General features: G+C 40.0%; 1 protein-coding gene across 1 annotated transcript in view; it reads left to right on the top strand.

Annotated features, from left to right (window-relative positions):
* Positions 1–21,370, top strand: part of LOC114494918 (butyrophilin-like protein 2) — a 173,633-nt gene that overhangs the window by 68,164 nt on the left and 84,099 nt on the right.

Raw genomic sequence — 21,370 nt, 5'->3', positions numbered from 1 at the left:
TTAATGGTTCCCTGCTCTGAGGCAGGAGATCCTCTGGGACCTGAGGGGAGGATGCACACAGAGAACACACAGTCTCTGACTCAGGGAGTGAGTGCTGTATGTGCGCTTCTTTCCTGGTAGGTGTTGATCCTCTCAAGGTCTCCATCTGGTATTCCCAGCCCCTGGCACACTCTTTTGAACAGAGAAGGTGTTCAATGAGTATTTGCTTTTTGATTTCACCAGTTATGTTCCATGCTTCCATGGTTTACAGAGCGCTTAGCATAATGCTTCACATTCACAGGTGATCAGGTGAATTTCACTTTTCAATTGATGTCATTGCATCAAGAGGAAATTAAGATGGGTGTTAGGAAGAGTTTCCTTTTCTGACTTTGGAAGTGGTGAGTAGGGAGGGAGTCTCTGAATGCCATTCTCCGCTCTCCTCTTTACATTTGAATATTTTACTTAACAACTTTTTTCCTAGGTTTAACTGCACCTTCCCCTCAGTGATTTCCAAAGTATCTGAGGGTATGCTCCTCTGTCATTCTCATTTCTCTTTCCTAACCAGAGACTGGAGCCCAGCTCGTGAGAGTCTTCCAGCCCCTGTATGATATGCTCATTGAGTGCATCCCAGAACACCCACTAGTTATGTAGGAGGGTGCAGCCAAAGGGTCCCCAAATAGAGATTTGGAATGGGGTTCAGAACTCAAGGTGTCCAGGAAATATTAGAAAAATATATAGAATGTCCTCACCCTCCACCCCAGGGGAAGGGACAAATGGAGCAGGGCCATTAAGAGCTGTTTCCCATAGCAACAGCCTTGCAGCTACCCTCTGGCGTGGTCTTTTAACATATCTATGGCCTTTGGCTGGTTGCATGGATATGTTAAATAGCTCTGGCCAAGCTCTAAGCCAGGGAAATGGAAGTAACTTTCCCTAGTTACGGAGCCTGGGAGGCAACTCCCCCTGGTTACTGCGCCTGTACCTGCGTGAGAACTTGGAAATGATTGGTTCCATAACATGGGGCCACACCTGCCCAGACCCACAATGGCAGTCCAGTAAAGCTGGAAGGCTTTGAGAGTTCTGGCATGTGAGGCCGAGTGTAGGAGGAGTCGGAAATGGGGCTGCAGAAGAAGATTGGCTCGGGATTTAAAAACCCAGACTTGGCGGCCATTGAGGAGAGTACCATGCGGCTTCAGCAGAGCGGGGACTCCCGCAGCCGTGCAGACACCGTCCGGGATGCAGCCGCCTGCAGCTCCTCTACCACCCGGCTCCGAGCCCCAGCCAGCTCTGCAGCCGAGGCCGAGAGAAGGGGCCACCAGTAAGTGACTCGGGAGCACCGGATCACTGCCCGGCCGCCGCAGCCACCGCCAGGCCTCCGCAAGCTGCGCCCGCGCTCTCACCGCTCTCGGGCTCAGCTAACCTTGCAGCCACCTGCTCTGGCCAAGACACAATGAGCTCCGCGCTAGCCCTCTCGGTGCTGCTGCCGCCGCCGCCACCACTGCCGCCGTCACTCTCCCAGAAAGAGGGATCCATCCCCCCCCCCCCCCCCCCCCGCAGCCATGGGAAGAATCACCACGCGGCTTTAGCTGGTGATCCTGGCAACACAACCAGTGGTACTGGGAACTAAGGAAGGACTGCCAGCTGAGCACAAATTACTAGGAAAAACCAGGAGCTGCCTAAGCCACGGACTTCTATTTCTTCTCCTGAGATACGGTACCCCAGACTAGGCAAAGGGGGGAAGGAAGAACTGTGTGTTTGTGGGTGTTTCAAGGGACTTTGGGATTTTAACAAAGACATTAAGTCATTACTTTTAGTTTGTATAACTTGAATAAATAACTCTTTTCTTTTTCACCAATCTCTAGCACGGAGAGCTATAATTCTCTGGCTTAGAGAAAGGTAAACCTAGTACAGGGGGACCCCAGGAGTAATGGGGATTAATTCCCTAGCATTTTGGGACTCTCTTCCCTGATGGCCAGTCGGGAAGGATCATGGGAAACCACATGCGCAGTAGTTTTAATGCAACTACTTGTATATACTCAGTAAAAGCCCACCACAACTAGCCAAGAAAGATCCGCTCTATAAGCATAAAGTCCCTCCAGCCCATGAGGTCAATCTCTGCTTGGAGTTGGCCTGCTCCCATGTTCTCTTCTATGAACTCTGGGTGTTCAGTTCAATTCTTTGTCCCGATCACTAAGAACCTGGTTACCTGTGCACACCTGTGACAGTTATGCCCAATAATTTCTCACTGTCCCCTTTTCAATGTTATACTTGTGCTGACTGATCAATCCTTTTTATGGAACTAGTGAACTTTGGATTCTATTTTAAAAATATTTTTCTCCTTCACCTCACGCCTGCCAGAGTGGCTATTATCAATAAGTCAACAAACAAGTATTGATGAGGATGTGGAGGAAAGGGAACCCTGTGCACTGCTGATGGGAACATAGACTGGTGCAGCCACTGTGGAAAGCAGTATGAAGTTACCTCCCTACTATATGGAGGTAACAGTGTGGAGAGACTGCCTTATTGTGACAGGGTGCAGACAAGAAGGGGGCCCCAAATAGGGATTTGGAATGGGGTCCAGAACTCAAGGTGTTCAGGAAATATTAGGATGTCCCCCTCCACCCCCATGTGTGAGTAGGGGGAAGGGAAAAATAGATCAGGGCCATTGAGAGCTGTTTTGCATAGCAACAGCTATGCAGCTAACCTCTGGCATGGTCATTTAACACATCTATAACCTTTAACTGGTTGCATTGATATGTTAAATAGCTGTGGCCATGCTCAGAGCCAGGGGAATTGAAGTAATTTCCCCACCAAGAGGTAAGTGTGGGGCAGGTCCCCCAAGTTACAGCACCTGCATGGGAGCTTGGAGATGATTGGCTCCACGACGTGGGGCCACACTTGCCCAGACTCAGGATGGCAGCCCAGTAAAGCTAGAAGGATATGAGAGGGCTAGCAAATGTAGCCAATGGTGGGAGGAGTCGGAAATGGGGCTGCAGAGGAAGATTGGAACAGAGATTTAAACCCAGACATGGCAACCATTGAGGAGAGGACCACGTGGCTGTGGACATGTAGGGGAGAACCATGCAGTTTTGCCAGAGTGGGGACTCCTGCAGCTTTAGTGGGGGGAACCACCACCTGGCTTTAGCAGAGATCCCGGTGACACAGCTAATGGTGCCGGGAACCAATGGAGGCCTACCAGCTCAGACAGATTACTGGGAAGAACCGGGGGCTGCCTGAGCCACAGACTTCTATTTTTTTCCTTGAGATACGGTACCCCAGACTGGGCAAAGGGGGGAAAGAAGGACTGTGTGTGTGTTTGTGGGTGTTTTAAGGGACTTTAGGATTTTGATAAAGACATTAGGTCACTACTGTAAGTCTGTATAGCATTAAATAAACATTTTCTTTCCTTTTCACGAATCTCTGGCATTAAGAGACATCTTTCCTCTGGTGGCGGACATAATGAACCTGGGGTGTTTCTTTCAGGTAATAGTATATCATCCCAGGACCCCTTTTGTTCTGTAACGTTATGATCCAGAGATTCCATTTCTGGGCTTGTGTCCAATGAAACCCAAAACATTAATCCAAAAGAATATATGCACCCCTATGTTCATTACAGCCCAAGTGCCCATCAGTAGATGAGTGGATTAAGAAGCTATGGTACACTTATACAATGGAATAGTACTCTGCTGTAAAAGAGAAGGGAATCTTACCATTTGTGACAATGTGAATGGACCCAGAGATTATTATGCTAAGGGAAATAAGCCAGTTAGAGAAAGAAAATACCATATGATCTCACTTATATGTGGAATCTAATGAACAAAATAAACTGATGAGCAAAATAGAAACAGAGGCATGGATACGTGCAATAGAGTGACAGCTATCAGAAGGGAGGAGTGTTCAGGATCTGAGTGAAAAATGTGAAAGGATTAAGCAAAACAAATAAGCAAACAAACTCATAAACACAAAGAGTATGGTGATTCCCAGAAGGAAAGGGGGGTGAGGAGAAGTTTAAGAAGGTAATGAGGGGATAAATGGTGATGGAAGTGTCACAGGTAGGCACAGATAACCAGGTTCTTGGTGATCAGTACAAAGAATTGAACCGAACACCCAAAGTTTATAGCAGAGAACATGGGAAGAGGCCCACTCCAAGCAGAGACTGACCTCATGTGCTGGAGGGACTCTATTCTTACAGGGTGGATCCTTCCTGGCTAGTTTTGGTGGGCTTTTACTGCATATGTACAAGTAGTTGTGCTACTTTAAAGCTACTGCTCTTGTGGTCTCCCATGATCCCTGATTGACCACCAGGGAAGAGGGTCCCACAATGCTACCGAATTGACCCCCATTTCTCCTGGGGTCCCCCCGTACTAAGTCCACCTTCCCCTAGGCCAGAGAATTATAGCTCTCCATGTTAGAGATTGGTGAAAAGGAAAGGAGTTATTTATTCAAGTTATACAGACTTAAGAGTAATGACTTAATATCTTCATCAAAATCCCAAAGTCCCTTAAAACATCCACAAACACATACGGTCCTTCCTTCCACCCTTTGCCCAGTCCAGGGTACCGTATCTCAGAGAAAGAAATAGAAGTCCATGGCTCAGACAGTCCCTAGTTCTTCCCAGTAATCCGTACTAGGCTGGTAGGCCTCCCTCAGTTCCTGGCACCATCAGCTGTGTTGCTGGGATCTCCAGCTAAAGCCACGTGGTGATTCTCTGGTGAAGCCACATGGTGATTCTTCTCATGGCTGTGGTGGGTGGGGGGCCCCCCAACTCTGGCCAAAGCCACGTGGTTCTCCTCACTGCCACAGCCGCATGTTCTCTCTCTTCAATGGCTGCCAAGTCTGGGTTTAAATATCCTTCCAGCTTTACTGGGCTGCCATCATGAGTCTGCGCAGGGGTGGCCCTATGTCATGGAGCCAAGCATCTCTAAGCTCTCACGCAGGTGCTGCAACTAGGAGGAGTTGCCTCCCAGTTACATCTTGGGGGGAAGTTCCTTCCATCCCCCTGGCTCAGAGCATGGACACAGCTATTTAACATGTCTATGCAATCAATTGAAGGTTATAGATGTGTTAAATGACCACTCCAGAGGTTAGCTGCAAAGCTGTTGCTATGCGAAACAGCTCTCAATGGCCCTGCTCCATGTGTCCCTTCCCCTAACTCACACCTCTGGTAGAGGGTGAGGACACCCCACACATCCTTCCAAAACTTCCTGGACACCTTGAGTTCTGAACCCCACTACAAATCCTTCTTTTGGGGACTCCCTGGCTTCATCCTCCTACAGAAGGAGACTTGACTTGGGGTGGTGAACACACAATACAATATATAGATGATGTATTATAGTTGTACACATGAAATGTATATAATTTAAAAAATATTTTATTTATTTTAGACAGAGGGGAAGGGAGGGACAAAGAGAGGAAGAGAAACATCAATGTGTGGTTGCCTCTTGAGTAGCCCCTAGTGGGGATCAGACATGTGCCCTGACTGGGAATTGAACTTGTGACCCTTTGGTTCACAGGCCAGCACTCAGACCCCTGAGCCACACAAGCTAGGGTGAAACCTATGTAATTTTATTAGTCATTGTCACTCCAATAAATTCAATAAAAAATAAAATAAACATTTTTTTCCTTAGCCCTGGCTGGTGTAGCTCAGTGGATTGAGCGTGGGCTGCAAACCAAAGTGTCACAGGTTCGATTCCCAGTCAGGGTACATGCCTGGGTTGCAGGCCATGACCCCCAGCAACCGCACATTGATGTTTCTCTTTCTCTTTCTATCTCCCTCCCTTCCCTCTCTAAAAATAAATAAATAAAATCTTTAAGAAAAAAAAATATTTTCCTTAAAGGTTATAAAAATATTCCTTAAGGAATAAGTCTTCTAAGGGTTTTATTGCATTACTTTTTTACATAGAGAAATACAACTTTAGTGGAATTAATTCTGTAGATGGTGTGAGATGGGTATCAAATTTCATTTACTTTTTCAATAATGATACCCAATTGATCAATCAGCAGTAACTGACAAGACCACCTTTTCCTGACTGCTCAATTAAAAACAATAAGGTCACAAAAGAGAACTTACTGTGTGATTCAATTTATGTGATTCTACTAAGCATGTTTAGAGATAAATACCGGCTTGGGAGGTGCACTGAAAAGCAAGGAAGTGACGGCTGTAGAAGTCTGGGTAGTGAGCTGTCTCAGTGGGGCAGGGGAGCAGTGTGGATGGGAAGAGGCATGCTATGGGTTTGTGGGGTGTTGGCCCAATGTTCCATTTCTTGATCTGCGTGGTGGTTCCATGGATGTTGACATAATAATAAGTTAAGTTGTACATTTATGCTTTATGTGTGCTTTATTTCACTATAAAGTATTATAAATGTAAAACAGTTAATATCTTGATCAGATCTTAGTAATCAATCTTTATTGATCGTTACTAAGTGATCAGTATTTTTCAGTGTGCTCAGGATACAGCAGTTAACTGAAAATACGGTGTGATACAATCCACTGATTGCAAGGCTATGATGAGAATTAAATGAAATAGACAGTCTGGAAGTACATAATCCAGTGCCCTGTAGAAAGGAAATGGTAACTTATTTGATTTATCCTTCATTTGTCTGTGAAAATCCATGACAACCAGAGTTGGGCTAATAGATCTCATTCACAGTCTCCATCTGCTCTACAACAGGACTAGCAGCAAGCTTCCACTGTCCACGGTTTTTTGTTCGTGCTTTTTAATCATAGCCAGGAACCTCCCATATAGGTAGAAAAAATCAGGTGTCATATTGCAGCAGGAAAAGAAAAACTCTAAAAGTTTCTTATGCTCTGTAACTATAACACTTGGAAAATTTCACACAGGACTGTAGAAGCTGACCAGTCGTCATCAAGGCAATGGCCAGTTATCTGAAGGTCATACACTAACTCCCATGATAAGCTCCTGTGCTCTGTAGCTTCTGCAAATTTCCTCCTGCGTTTTCTCTTTTGTCTCCCATATAAGGTAGCTAGACCTAACTTCCGCATTTAGCGTCTGTAACTTTGCTTCGCCACATAGGCAGGAAGCCTGGGACTATTTAAACCCCGGGGGGAGTGAAGATCTGTGCTCAGGATTTGGGGGAAATTAACCCTCCCTTGATCCCCCGGTAATAAAATTTGTGCTTCGTTATCTCCCCGAGTGTGGGTGGATTTTCCACAACAATATCTCCACCATTCTAAATGTCCAGCTCCTCCCCTCCTCCCTCCATGTTTTACTTTACTCTGTAACTAACCATCTAACTGCCTCTTTATTCATTTCCACTAAAGGAAATTTTCAGCCTTTCTTATCAACATCTATCTCAGTCATCCTGTCTTCCTTGACTTCTACCCAAGACTTTAAATAAGACCCACTTGGTCAGAGAAATCTGCTGGAGACAAGTGATGCAGTCTCACTCTTTATTCCCACTGGTTACAGAAAAGAAAAAAACTAGTTATCTGAGAATAGATGCTGATTTCTAGTAACTCTCTCCTTTTCCTTCTTCCTCTCTTTCCTCCATTTTTTTCCAAAGTGTTTCACCCAAAAAGAAAGAACCAGATCTCCACTGATATGAGGATTGATCCTTTGGTGTTGCCCTTCATCAAAACCCAGTTTTCAATGCACATCTGGGAAATCCAAAGATGCCTGGTATTCCTACCATCCATTCCTGAGGTCTATTCCTATTGTCATCACACTAATCTCTGTGTCCAATCCCTCATATCTACCTTTCATTCCTAAAGGTATTTGTAGTTAACATTTTTTTCTGTTCCCATTTTCATCTTTCTAAACCATGTAATTTCTTTACTAATTTTCAATGCCTTTCTTAGTTCAGCTCTGCACATCTACTGATCTCTCAGAATTATTTAAGGAGGAATTTCAGTTCCTGTCAAACAGGACTCCTCTCTACACCCCCAATCACTGCCCCCTCATACACACACACACACACACACACACACACTTTTCACTATTGTACTGGCTCCCCAGCTAGTCCTTAACCATCTTGAAACATAACCATTCCTCTGTTCAACTCACTTCCTCCAGAACTCACATTTATACAAATGCTTCCTTTCTGTTTACATTATAAGTTCGCACTTAATTTTAACCACTTTGTTTCTACTTGAAAATGTTGCCACTTTGTTTTAGTTATTTTTTATAGATACATCTATATAGATCTTTTCACCTTGTTTTATATTAATTTAAAATGTCTACCTTCACTGTGAATTTTAGTTTCTTTTAAAACAGGATCTAAATCATATATATATGATGCCCTTTCTTTCCCACACCCCTCAATATATCCACAGTCTTATCAAAATTGAATCCTGATATTTTATAGAATTATCTATTTCAGACCCTTTGAAGATTCATCTCTCACTCCTCCCGCATTGCCCCACCCCAGCTGCTGGAGTCCATCCAGAAAAAACAGGCCAGCATTAGCCCTGTGCTTGTCCAGTCATTGTTGAAGGACACTTTGGGTGTTTCCATTTCTTGGCCATTGTGAATAAAGCTGCAATGAACATAGGGGTGCACATATATGTGTGAATAAGTGTTTTCAAATTTCCTCGGTATATACTCATAAGAGGGGTTGCTGGGCTATAACAGTAGTTCTGTTCTAAATATTTTGAGAAACCTCCATACTATTCTCCACAGTGGCTGTACCAGTTTCCATTCCCACTAGCAGTGAATCAGGGTTCCTTTTTCTCCACAACCTCTCCAACACTTGTTATTACCAGCCATCCTAACAGGTGTGAGCTGGTATCTCATTGTAGTTTTGAAATGCATTTCCTTCATAGCTAGTGCTGTTGAGCATCTTTTCATAAGTCTGTTGGCCATTGTATGCCTTTTTGGGGGTGGTGTGTGTTCAGGTCCTCTGTCCATTCTTTAATTGGATTGCTTTTTTATTTGGTGTTGAGTTGTAAGAGGTCATTATATATTTTGGATATTAACTCCTTGTTGGAGCTGTTGCTTGCATATATCTTCTCCCATTTGCTTGGTTGCCTTTTGGTTCTGTTTTCAGTTTCTTTTTGCTCTGCCAGAGCTTTTTAGTCTGATACAATCCCATTCATTTATTTTTGCCTTTATTTCCCTTGTTTTTGGGGTCAAATTCATAAATTCTTCTCGAAGGCCAAGGTTCATAATTTTAGTACCTATGTTTTATCTGTGTAATTCATTGGTTCAATCTTATATTTAGGTATTTGGTCCATCTTGAATAAATTTTTGTAAAGCAGTATCTTTTACTAAGTTTATTTTTTAAAACTTTCTTTCTTATTAAATTTCTCTCTTTCTCTAGACCTAGAACTATATTTAATTGATCTTACCCACTGTGATAAGAGGCTATACAGTTTACTGTATTTAATTCAGTGGCTGTTAATTTGTAAAGTTATAAATGTAACACTAAACATATACCATTCAATTGAAGGAAAAATACTGATATATATGGAAGTAGATTATAAGTATGTTGCTTTTATTTTGCTTTTCCTGCTTGCTTCTGAATATTTAAAAATGTAATCAAGGTTCATATTATGTATCAATTAGGAATTTATTTCACCCGTTAATGACCTCGGACATGAAAACCAATAATATGTACTTATGTTTTAAAGTTATATATTTTATTGAATAGTTTTGTAGTACATTAAGCTTTGTAACAATATACATACAATATACCTTTTATATTAATTTTAATATATTTAATAAATTTTATTATAGAAAAAGTTATCTTTTTATTTCCAGTTTGGATAAATGGAGAACTCTGTTGAATGTCTCAATGAATTACATTTTCACTTGAAATGCTAATCTTTCATCAAGGGTTAATAAAAGACATAAACATTTTAAAAATATTTCTATTACTTCTAGAAAATAGGTATGTGGCCTTTCAACTTTTCTATATTTATTGTGACTATAATATAGGCTCATGAAATTTTAACTGGAAGAATAAAAGTACCTCTAATGCTTTCATTGAGGGATAAGAGAAAGTTCATGATCTGTAGAGGACCAGTTTGTTTCAATCTGGAAAATGTGACTCAGCTCTGTATGGAAACCCTACAGAAGTAAAGTGATGGGCAGGAGCCAGACCTTCAAACTGAGTTTTCCCATGGGAATCAGGCCTAGAAAATGCATACTGACTATTATGGTTTGCTCTTGCTAAAATTTCATCACCCTGGTCTAAAACAACAAATGTGTATTGTCTATCTTCAAGGTAATTTCCAAAGCCTATGTGAATTTGCTCAAGGACAGAGCTAATCAGTTAGTCACCGTTCCCCTCTGCATGTTATTTTCATTTCCTTGAATGTACCTAAAATGTAGACAATAATAATCTATGTAACTAATAATAAATCTTTCTTTGATGTAAGACCCGAGAAAAACAATAAAAGCCTGTCTTGGCAAGGGTTGAGGTACTCTCCTCTTGAGAGAGTAGCTGCACTATTCCCTTTTTCTCCACAGGATTGCTGTCACCTGTACATTTATTCTAGTCTCCAGTCACAACAGGTGGACTCTGCTGGCTAGAGTCTGCCACAGTGATCCATACTTGTTTCCTATTTTACTTAGTGCACAGAAACTTTAGAGCTAAATGTAACAGTAATTCTATTATCTTGTGTTCCATTGAATTTATTAGTATTTCCTCCCTAATTCTTTCTATATACATCCATTAATGGTGGTTCAATCATAAAAGTACAATGATACATATCCATTGCAATATTTAAGCATCTCAGGAATATATGGTGTAGGGTCCAGATGCCCATCCTGCAGCTGCTAGTCTGCTTTTCCAGAGGGAAGCATGGCTGATCATTGGAGAGAATACCCTTTCAGATATGACACATACACTCTCATGGCCCGTTCCTGCAGCTGGAAGTAGGGTTTTTTTTCATTAAATTTTTATTGAATTTATTGAGGTAACATTGCTTAATAAAATTGTATAGGTTTCATGCACACAATTGTATTGTGTGTTTACTACCCAAAGTCAAGTCTCCTTACATCACCATGTATCTCCCCTTTACCATCGCCTACCCTCCCCAAACCCCTTTCCCTCTGGTAACCACCATATGGTTATTAGTTTTTACTAGTTTCTTTTCTTTTTTCTTAATCCCTTCACATTTTTCACCAAGTGTCCCAATCTCCCTCCCTTCTAACAGTTGTCAGTCTGTTTTCTGTATCTATGAGTATGTTTCTACTTTGTTAGTTTATTTTGTTTATTAGATTCTACTTATCACTGAAATCATATGGTATTTGTCTTTCTCTGACTGGCTTACCCTGAAACACTAATTCAAAACAATATATTTACCCCTATGTTTATTGCAACATTGTTTATAATAGTCAAGATTTGGAAGTAGCCCAAGTGCCCACTGGTAGATGAGTAGATAAAAAAGCTACAGTACACTTACACAACAGAATACTACTTGACTATAAAAAATAAGAAAATACTATTTTTTGTGACAGTGTGAATGGGCCTGGAGAATATTAAGCTAAGTAAAATAAGTCAGTCACAAAAGTAGGTTTAAAAAGAATTTGAATTTTAGCTTGTTTTTTACCAAAAACATGACCAAACATTTAACTTTTGGCACTTAGTATTTTCAAGGATGCAGCCTTAAGAGAGCAATGTTTTGAGACAGTCTCGACAGAGTATGAAACTGAACCCAGAAAGTTTTGGCATATAGGCAATGGAGGAAGATGGTGGAGTAGTGAATGGAAGTCACACTAACCTCCTCCCGGTGCCAATCTGGAATTACAACTAAAAGGTGGAGAAATTAACCAGAACAAACAACTGAACAATAGCAAGAGAGAAGACTCAAAACCTCGGACAGACAGAAGAACCAGCTTCAACACAACTTGTCTGTACCTGCACAACAGCATACAAGACCTGCTGGGTGAAGTGACCCTCAGTTAACCAGCTGGAGGGAAGGACCCACCAAAGAAAGACCCAACAACATTCAAATCCCAAATACATGCAGAGAGCCAAAATAAATGACATCCCAAGAGCAGCAAGTTCAGGCAATCAAGGAGACAGACTGCACCATTGAATCTCATAGGTCTCCTACCATAAAAGTTCACACCATAAACCCAGGTAGTCAGAACAGATCAATTTAAGAAACAGAGGCTAACAAGAACAGTCTCACAAATAATGGGAAGACAAAGAAATAAACCCCAAATGAAAGGAAAGGAGGAAGCCTCACCAAAAATTTTAAGTGAAATAGAGACAAGTCAACTATCAGATATTAAGTTCAAAGCATTGGTTATAAGGAACCTCAATGAGCTCACAGAGAATTACCAAAAACTACAGGGAAACTATGATGAACTCACTTCAAACTATATCAACATGAAAAAGGACATAGAAACTATCAACAAGAGCCAAGAGGAAATAAAGAATACATCTTCTGAATTGAAAAACACAGTAGAAAGAATCAAAAGCAGGCTAGATGAAGCAGAGGATTGAATCAGCTAGCTGGAAGACAAGGTAGAAAAGCACCCAGAAAGAGCAAGAAAAGGAAAGAGACTCAGAAAAAATGAAAAGGTGTTAAGAGAACTGCAGGACAACATGAAACACAACAGTATCTATATAATAGAGATACCAGAAGGAGGAGAAGAACATCAAGGATTAGAAAACCTGTTTGGAAAAGTAGTGATGTAAAACATCCTTAATTTTATGAGAGAAAAAGTCACACACGTCCAGGAAACAAAGAGAGTCCCAAGCAAGAGGAACCCAAAGAGGCCCACTTCAAGACACATCATAATTAAAATGGCAAAACTCTAAGACAAAGAGAGAATCTTAAAGGCAGCAAGGGAGAAATAGGAAGTAACATACAAAGGAACACCAATAAGGCTAGCAGCTGACCTCTCAATGGAAACACTCCAAGCCAGAAGGGAATGGCAAGAAATATTCCAAGTAGTGAAAAGCAAAGGCCTGCAATCAAGACAACTCTATCCAGCAAGACTCTCAATTAAAATGGAAGGCCAAATAAGGAGTTTCCCAGACAAAACAAAGCTCAAAGAATACATCTCCTCCAAACCAGCGATGCAAGAGATGCTAAAGGGTCTGCTTTAAGAACAAGAATAAAAAACAATGAGAGAGAGGGGAACTCAGGTATGAAAAATGGCAATGAATAAGTACCTGTCAATAATAACCTTAAACATAAATGGATTAAATGCTCCAATCAAAAGACATAGAATAGCTTAATGGATAAGAAATCATGACCCACGCATATGCTGCCTACAAGAGACCCACTTCAGAACAAAAGACCTACACAGACTGAAAGAGAAGGACTAGAAACAAATATTCCAAGCAAATGGACTGGGAAAAAACCTGAGGTAGCAATACTTATATCAGACAAAATAGACATCAAAACAAGGCCCATGAAAAGAGACCTGAAGGTCACTTCATAATACTGAAGGTAAGACTCCATCAAGAAGACATAAACATTGTAAACATATATGCACCCAACATAGGAGCACCCAAATACATAAGGAAAACCTTGGAGGACTTCAAGAAAGATATTGACACCAACACAATTATTGTAGGGGATTTTAACACCCCACTGTCAAAAATGGACAGATCTTCTCAACAAAATATCAACAAAGATATTGTGGCATTGAACAATGTCCTAGATGAAATGGACTTAACTGATATATATATAGAGTCTTTCTTCCAAAGGAGGCAAAATTTTTTTCAAATGCACATGGAACATTTTCAAAGATAGACCACATGATAGGACACAAAACAAGCCTCAACAATTTCAAGAAAATTAAATTCACTTCAAGCATTTTCTCAAACCACAAGGGACTATAACTAGAAACCAACCTCAAGGAAAAACTCAAAAACACTCAAACACATGGAGACTGAATGGCATACTATTAAACAATGAAAGAGTCAAGGATAAGATCAAAGAAGAAATAAAAACGTTTGTGGAAACAAATGAAAATGAACTTACAGCAGTCCAAAACTTAGGGGATGCAGCAAAGACAGTCCCAAGAGGGAAGTTTATAGCAATACAGGTCTAAAAAGATAGAAACATTTCAAACAAATCACCTAACCCTGCACCTACAAGAACTGGAGGCACAAAAACAAAGAGAGCCCAGAACAAGTGGAAAGAAGGAAATAACCAAGATTAGAGCGGAATTAAATGACATAGAGACTAAAAGCACAGTTCTAAGGATCAATAAATTCAGGAGCTGGTTCTTTGAAAAGATAAACAAACCGACAAGCCTTTAAGCAGACTCATCAAGAAAAAAAAAAGGACCCAAATAAACACAATTAGGCATGAAAGAGGAGAGATTAAAACTGATACCACAGAGATACAAAGGATTGTAAGAAGTTGCTGCAAAGAACTATATGTCCAGAAATTGGAAAACCCAGGTGAAATGGACAAATTTCTGGAAAATTATAATCTTCTGAAACTGAATGAACAAGAAATCAAAAGCCTGAACAGACAATAACAGCTGACAAAATTGAAGCAATAATTAAAAAAAAAAACTCCCAACACACAAAAGCCCTGGACTAGACAGTTTCACTGGAGAATTCTATAAAATATTGAAGGAAAAGCTAAGCCCTATTCTTCACAGACTATTCCAAAAAATCCAAGAAGATGGAAGACTCCCAAACTCTTTTTATGAAGCCAGCATCATCCTAATCCCAAATCAGATAAAGACACACAAAGCAAGAAAACTTCAGGCCAATATTGCTAGTGCACATAGATGCTAAAATCCTCAACAAAATATTGGCAAACTTCATCCAGCAATACATTAAAAAGATCATACACCATGATCAAGTGGGATTCATCCAAGTGATGCAAGGCTGGCACAATATTTTCAAATCAATAAATGTATTCTATCACATGAACAAAAGGAAAGACAAAAATCACATGATCATATCAATAGATGCAGGAAAAGCATTTGATAAGGTACAGCACCCATTTATAATAAAAACACTCAGCAAAGTAGGAGTAGAGGGAGCATACCTCAACATAATAAAGGCCATATATGAGAAACCTACAGCCAACATCATACTCAATGGACAAAAACTAAAAGCTTTCCCACCAAGATCAGAAAAATACAAGGATGCCCACTTTCACCACTCCTATTCAACATAGTATTGGAAGTCCTAGCCACAGCAATCAGACAAGAAAAAGAAATAAAAGGCATCCAAATTGGAAAGGAAGAAACAAAACTGTCCTTTTTTGCAGGGGACATAATAGTGTACTTAGAAAATCCTATAGACTCCACAAAAAAACTACTCGACCTAGTAAATGAATTAGGCAAAACAGTGAGATACAAAGTCAATATCCAGAAATTGCAGGCATTTTTGTACACTTACAATGAAATATCAGAAACAGAAACCAGGAAAAGGTCCTATTTGTTATAGCAACAAGAAAAACAAAGTACCTAGGAATAAACCTAACCAAGGAGGTGAAAGACCTGTACTCAGAAAACTACACAACACTAAAGAAAGAAATTAAGGAAGACACAAACAAAATGAAGCATGTACTATGCTCATGTATTGAAAGAATTAACATCATTACCATGTCCATACTACCCAAAGCAATTTACAGAGTCAATAATTCCCATTAAAATATCCATGATATATTTCACAGATATAGAACAAACATTTCAAAAATTTATCTAGAACCATAAACCTCCCTGAATAACCACAGCAATTTTGAGAAAGAAGAGCAAAGTAGGAAGGATCACTATACCTGATTATCAAAGTATATTACAAGGCCACAGCAGTGAAAACAGTCTGGTACTAGTAAGAACAGACACATAGATCAACAGAAAAGAATAGATAGCCCAGAAATAAACCTAGGTCTCTATGGTCAATTAATATTCAACAAAAGGGGCAGAAGCATAAAATGGAATAAAAATAACCTTTACGACAAATGTTGCTGGGATATCTTGACAGCTTACATGCAAGAGAATGAAACTCAATCACTAACTTAAACCTCACACAAAAATAGACTCAAGGTGGATGAAAGACTTAAATATAAGTTGTGACATCATAAAAGTCCTAGAGGAGAACATAAGTAGGAAAATCTCAGATATTCCGTGCAGCAATATTTTCACCAATATGTCCCCTAGAGCAAGGGACATAAATGAAAGAATAGCCAAATAGGACTTCATCAGAATTAAAAGCTTCTGCATGGCTAAAGAGAACATCAACAAAATGAAAAGAGAACCAACCATATCAGAAATTATATTTGCAAATGATACCTCAGACAAGGGTTTGATCTCCAAAATATACAAAGAACTCACATGACTCCACTCCAGGAAGACAAACAACCCAATTAAAAAATGTACAAAGGACCTGAACAGACACTTCTCCAAGTAGGACATACAGAGGGCTCAGAGACATATGAAAGGATGCTCAGCATCACTAGCCATCAGGCAGATACAAATTAAAACCACAATGAGATACTACTTCACACCAGTCAGAATGGCCACCATAACCAAATCAATAAATAAGTCCTGGTGAGGTTGTGGAGAAAAGGGAACCCAAGGAACCGTTAGTGGGAATGCAGACTGGTGCAGCCACTGGGCAAAATGGTGTGGAATTTCCTCAGAAAACCAAAATTAAACTACCTTTTGATCTTGCAATTCCACTGCTGGGACTATGCCCTAAGAATCCTGAAATACCAACTCAAAAGCACCTATGTACACCACTGTTATGTACCATTAGCAGCACAATTTACAACAGCCAAGTGCTGGAAGCAAGCTCAGTGGCCATCAGTGAATGAGTGGATCCAAAAACTGTGGTGCATTTACACAATGGAAATGCAGCAGAAAGAAAGGAGTTAATACCCTTTGCAACAGTTTGGATGAATCTGGAGAGCGTTATGCTAAGTGAAATAAGCTTGGCAGTGAATGAGAAGTACAATATAATTTCACCTATATGTGGAACCTAATTTAAAAAAAAAAAAAACAAACAAGCAAGCAAAATATAACCAGAGACATTGGAATTAGGGACGAACTGACAGTAACCTGATTGGAGTTGATAAGGAATAATGGGGGAAGGGGGAGAAGGTTTGTTAAGGAACATGCATAGAGACCCATAGACAAAGCCAAAGTGGGAGGTCGGGATGGCTTGGGTTGGGGTGAGTGGTGGTGGGGAAATGGAGACAACTGTACTTGAACAATAATAAAAAAAAAATTAAATTTGGTTTCTGGATACTCTTCATATTTCTTCTGAGCTACCTTGTTACCTTGGTTGTTTATGGTACTTCATACATGGTTTCTCTGCCTGGGCAGGTAAAGTAGGAAAGTCTTCTCTATTAGGTACAATTTTCTTCTTAATCACTCAACAGGTTGGGGAGTACAGGTTTTAATTTTTTTCCCCAATATATAATGCTACAGCAGAAGTTCTTGTTTTCTCTTCCTGAACACCTGGTACCTCTGGGGTCTCAGTAAAATGGTGTCACCTTGGCCCTGGAAAATGTTCTGTATTCCTTGAGGTAGTGGGCTTTCCCTCTGTGTTCAAGTCACCTCAGTCTCAGGATACCACCAGGTGAAATGTGACAGGTAATGGGGCAGTTTTACTTCTTCCTTTCCAAATTGGATTCTTTTTATTTCTTCTTTATGTCTGATTGTTGTGGCTAATATTTCCCCTAGTATGTTGTATAAGAGTGGTGAAAGTGGACAATCCTGTTTTGTTTCTGATGTTAAGAACAATGCTTTTAGTTTTTGCCTGTTGAGTCTGATTTAGCTGTGAGTTTGCCATTTATGGCTTTTGTTATTTTGAACTATGTTTTCCCTCTATTCTGTTTTTGCTGAGAGGTTTTTTTTAACCATGAATTGTTGCTGAATTTATGAAGTGCTTTTTCTGTATCTATTTATGAAATTATATTATTTTAATCCTTCATTTTGTTTATGTGGTATATCACATTAATTGATTTGTGGATATTGCACCAATCTTTCATCCCAGAAATAAATCTCATTTTATCATGGTGTATGATCTTAATGTAGTGCTCAATTTGGTTTGTTAACAATTTGTGAGAATGTATACATCTATGTTCATCATGGATATTGGCTTAAAATTTTCTTTCTTTGTAGTGTCTTTACACGATTTCAGAATTAGGATAATGCATAAATGCAGAATTAAGATAATGCTTCATAAAATGAGCTTGGGAGTCTTCCTTCCTCTTGAATATTCTGGAATAGTTTGAGGACAGGTGTTTGTTCTTGTTTGGATATTTGGCAAACTTGATCTGTGTTTACAATTGTTATATCTTCTTCCTGGATTTACCCCTTTATAATTATGTAATATTCTTTGTCTTTTCTTACATTTTCTTGTTTTAAAGTCTCTTTAGTCTGATATGAGAGTTGCTATTCCAGCTTTCTTTTTATTTCTATTTGCATGGAATGTCTTTCCATCTCTTCACTTTTGATCAGTATGTGTCTTTCTTTTTGAAGTGAGTCTCTTGTTAGTAACAGATAGATGGGTCATATTTTAAAATCCATTCACCCTATATCTTTTTATTATAGCATTTAATCCATTTACATTTAAAGTAACTATTGATAAGTATATACCTCATGCCATTTTGTTAACTATTTTTTGGCAGTTTTAATAGTTCTCCTCTGTTTCTTTCTTCTTCTCTTGACCTCTTCCCTTGTGGTTTGCTGGTTTTCTTTGGTGTTTTTGTTTGGTTTCTTTTCTCTTTATTCTTTGTGTGTATTCTGGAAATTTTGGTTTGTGGTTACCATGAGATTTATATATATATCATTCTATATCTACAGTAGTCTATTTTAAGCTGATAGGTATTTAATTCTACAAGGACTACATTTTTACTTGCCCCTCCACACTTTGTTATTGCTGTCATGTTTTAGATCTTTTTGTGGTGTTTTAGTGGTTTCATACTTTTTTCTTTTGACCTTAATACTAGCTTTTTAAATGTCTGATTAATGGTATTTATCAAATATTTGGTATTGTCTATGACATTTTTTCCTTTCTAATATTTTCTAATGTCTGATTATGGCCTTTCCTTTTATGCTTAAAAAAGACCCTTTAACACTTCTATAAAGCTGTTTTATTTATTTATTTAAAAATTTTATTGTTGTTCAATTACAATTGTCTCTATCTTCCCCCCCCCCATTACTCTCCCCTGCTCTGCCCACCCCTCACCTCCCACATTCAATCCTCCCCAAACCTATTGTCTTTTTAATAATGATGAACTTTTTTAGTTTTTGTTTGTCTGGGAAACTCTTTATTTCTCCTTTAAATATGAATAATAACCTTGTTAAGTAAACTACTCTAGGTTGTAAGTTCCTTTCTTTTAGCATTTTAAAGATGCCTGCCACTCCCTTTCATCCTGTAAAGTTGATGCAGATAAATCAGCTGATAGCTTTCCTGTGTTTCCTTTGTATGTAACTCATTGTTTTCCTCTGGCTCCCCTGAGAAGTGATCTTTCCTCTGTCCCTGGATAGCTCCCATAGCTCCCCAGCCTTATCTATATAGTCTCTCTCTTATCAAAAGTGGTTTGTGTATATGCGACCTCTGTGTAGGCTTTGTGTGTGAAATACACTGGTAAAGACAGGCATTTACAGTACCTGGTGCATGGCCAACTGGGCTGGAGCAGCTCCTGTCAGGGAGGCCAGGTGCTGAGGTGGAGCCCTATTGTTCTTGTTTTCTCCCTCTGTTTGGACAAAAACTAGTCCATGCAGTATGTCTGTGAATGCATTGAGGTGATTCTGCCAGTTGGCCAAAGCACCCAAATAAAACTCTGCCAGCCTTATTCAAGTGGAGGGAGATGTAAACAATGGTGCTTATAAGCTCCTTGGCCCAGAGAGTTCCCAAAGCTCCCAGAGGGGCTCCTCCAGTTTCCCAGTCTTCCCTGTTCAGTCTCTTTCTCCTGTTTGTTGTTCAGAAGCTGTTCACTCAGCCCTCAGTTGTCTTGCAGGAGTAATTGCTCTCTATATACAGGTGTCTATTTGAGTGTGCTCATGGGCAGGGGTGAGTTCAGCATCCTGCTATGCTGCAACCATCTTGGACCTCCCTCCATAATGATTTGAAATTTGTATTTGTTGTGAAATGATCACCATAATAAGTCCAGTTAACATCTGTACCACACATAGATACAAAATTTGTTCTTGTGATGAGAACCTTTAAGATCTACTCTCTTGGGAGTTCCAGCCAACATGGAGACATAGGTAGAAATGCTTCACTTCCTGCCACAACCAAAAGAAGGATAACAACCAATTTGAAAACAATAAATAACCAGAAGTACCAGAAAATCAAAGTGCGTGGAACTCTGACAACCATGGAGTTAGAGAAACATTCACCCAGGCTGATAGGAGAGGCAGAGATGGGAGAAAGGCAGCTGAGCAGAGAGGACAGGTGGCAAGGTACTGGTTGTGGGGGTGAGGTAAAGATGGCTGAACAGAAAACTAAACACTCAAATCTAGCTGCAAAATACTGCAGGGGTTGCAAAGGCTAGAGAAACTTCCAGTCTCATGGGAGAGGTTGTTGGAAAGTGAGGCTAAAGTACAGCAAGTGAGTGGCATTGTTCCCTCTCTGACCCTTCGCCCACAAACAGTGCCACAGTGCAGCAAAGAGGGTTGACCCGCTCTGGCAAATACCTAAGGCTCTGCCCCCTTACTACCTAACAGGTGTGCTGAGACAAAGAAATATGGCCCAAATGAAAGAACAGATCAAAACTCCAGAAAAAGAGCTAAGTGACCAGGAGACAGAGAACCTATCTGATGCAGAGTTCAAAACAGTGGTAATCAGGATGATCATAGAATTCATTGAGTTTGGTGGCAAAATGAAGGAAGAAAGCTACCGAAAGTGAAATAAAGCAAAATATTCAGGGAACCAACAGTGAAGGGAAGGAAACCAGGACTCAAATCAATGATTTGAAACAAAAGGAAGAAATAAACATCCAATTGGGACAGAATGAAGAAAGAAGAATTTTTAAAAATTAGGAGAGGCTTAGGAACCTCTGGGACAACTTTAAATGCTCTAACATCCAAATCACAGGGCTGCCAAAAGGAGAATAACAGCAAGAAATTGAAAACTCATTTGAACAAGTAATGAAGGAGAAGTTCCCTAATCTGGTGAAGGAAATAGACTTCCAGGAAGTCCAGGAAGCTCAGAGTCCCAAAGAAATTGGACCCAAGGAGGAACACACCAAGGCACATCATTGTTAAGTTACCCAAGATTAAAGACAAAGAGAGAATTTTAAAAGCAACAAGAGGACAGGAGAGAGTTACCTACAAAGGAGTTCCCATAAGACTATCAGCTGATTTCTCAAAGAAACCTTATAGGCAAGAAGGGGCTGGAAAGAAGTATTCAAAGTCATGAAAGGCAAGGACCTACATTCAAGATTACTCTCGAATGCAGCAAAGCCATGATTTAGAATGGAAGAGCAGATAAAGTGCTTTTCAGATAAGGTCAAGTTCAAGGAGTTCATCATCACCAAGCTCTTATTT

Source organism: Phyllostomus discolor, chromosome 4, assembly GCF_004126475.2.
Source record: "Phyllostomus discolor isolate MPI-MPIP mPhyDis1 chromosome 4, mPhyDis1.pri.v3, whole genome shotgun sequence".
In the NCBI taxonomy this organism is placed as follows: Eukaryota; Metazoa; Chordata; class Mammalia; order Chiroptera; family Phyllostomidae; genus Phyllostomus; species Phyllostomus discolor.
Note: the sequence above shows the minus strand (reverse complement) of the source record. Positions and strands in the feature narration are given on the sequence as shown.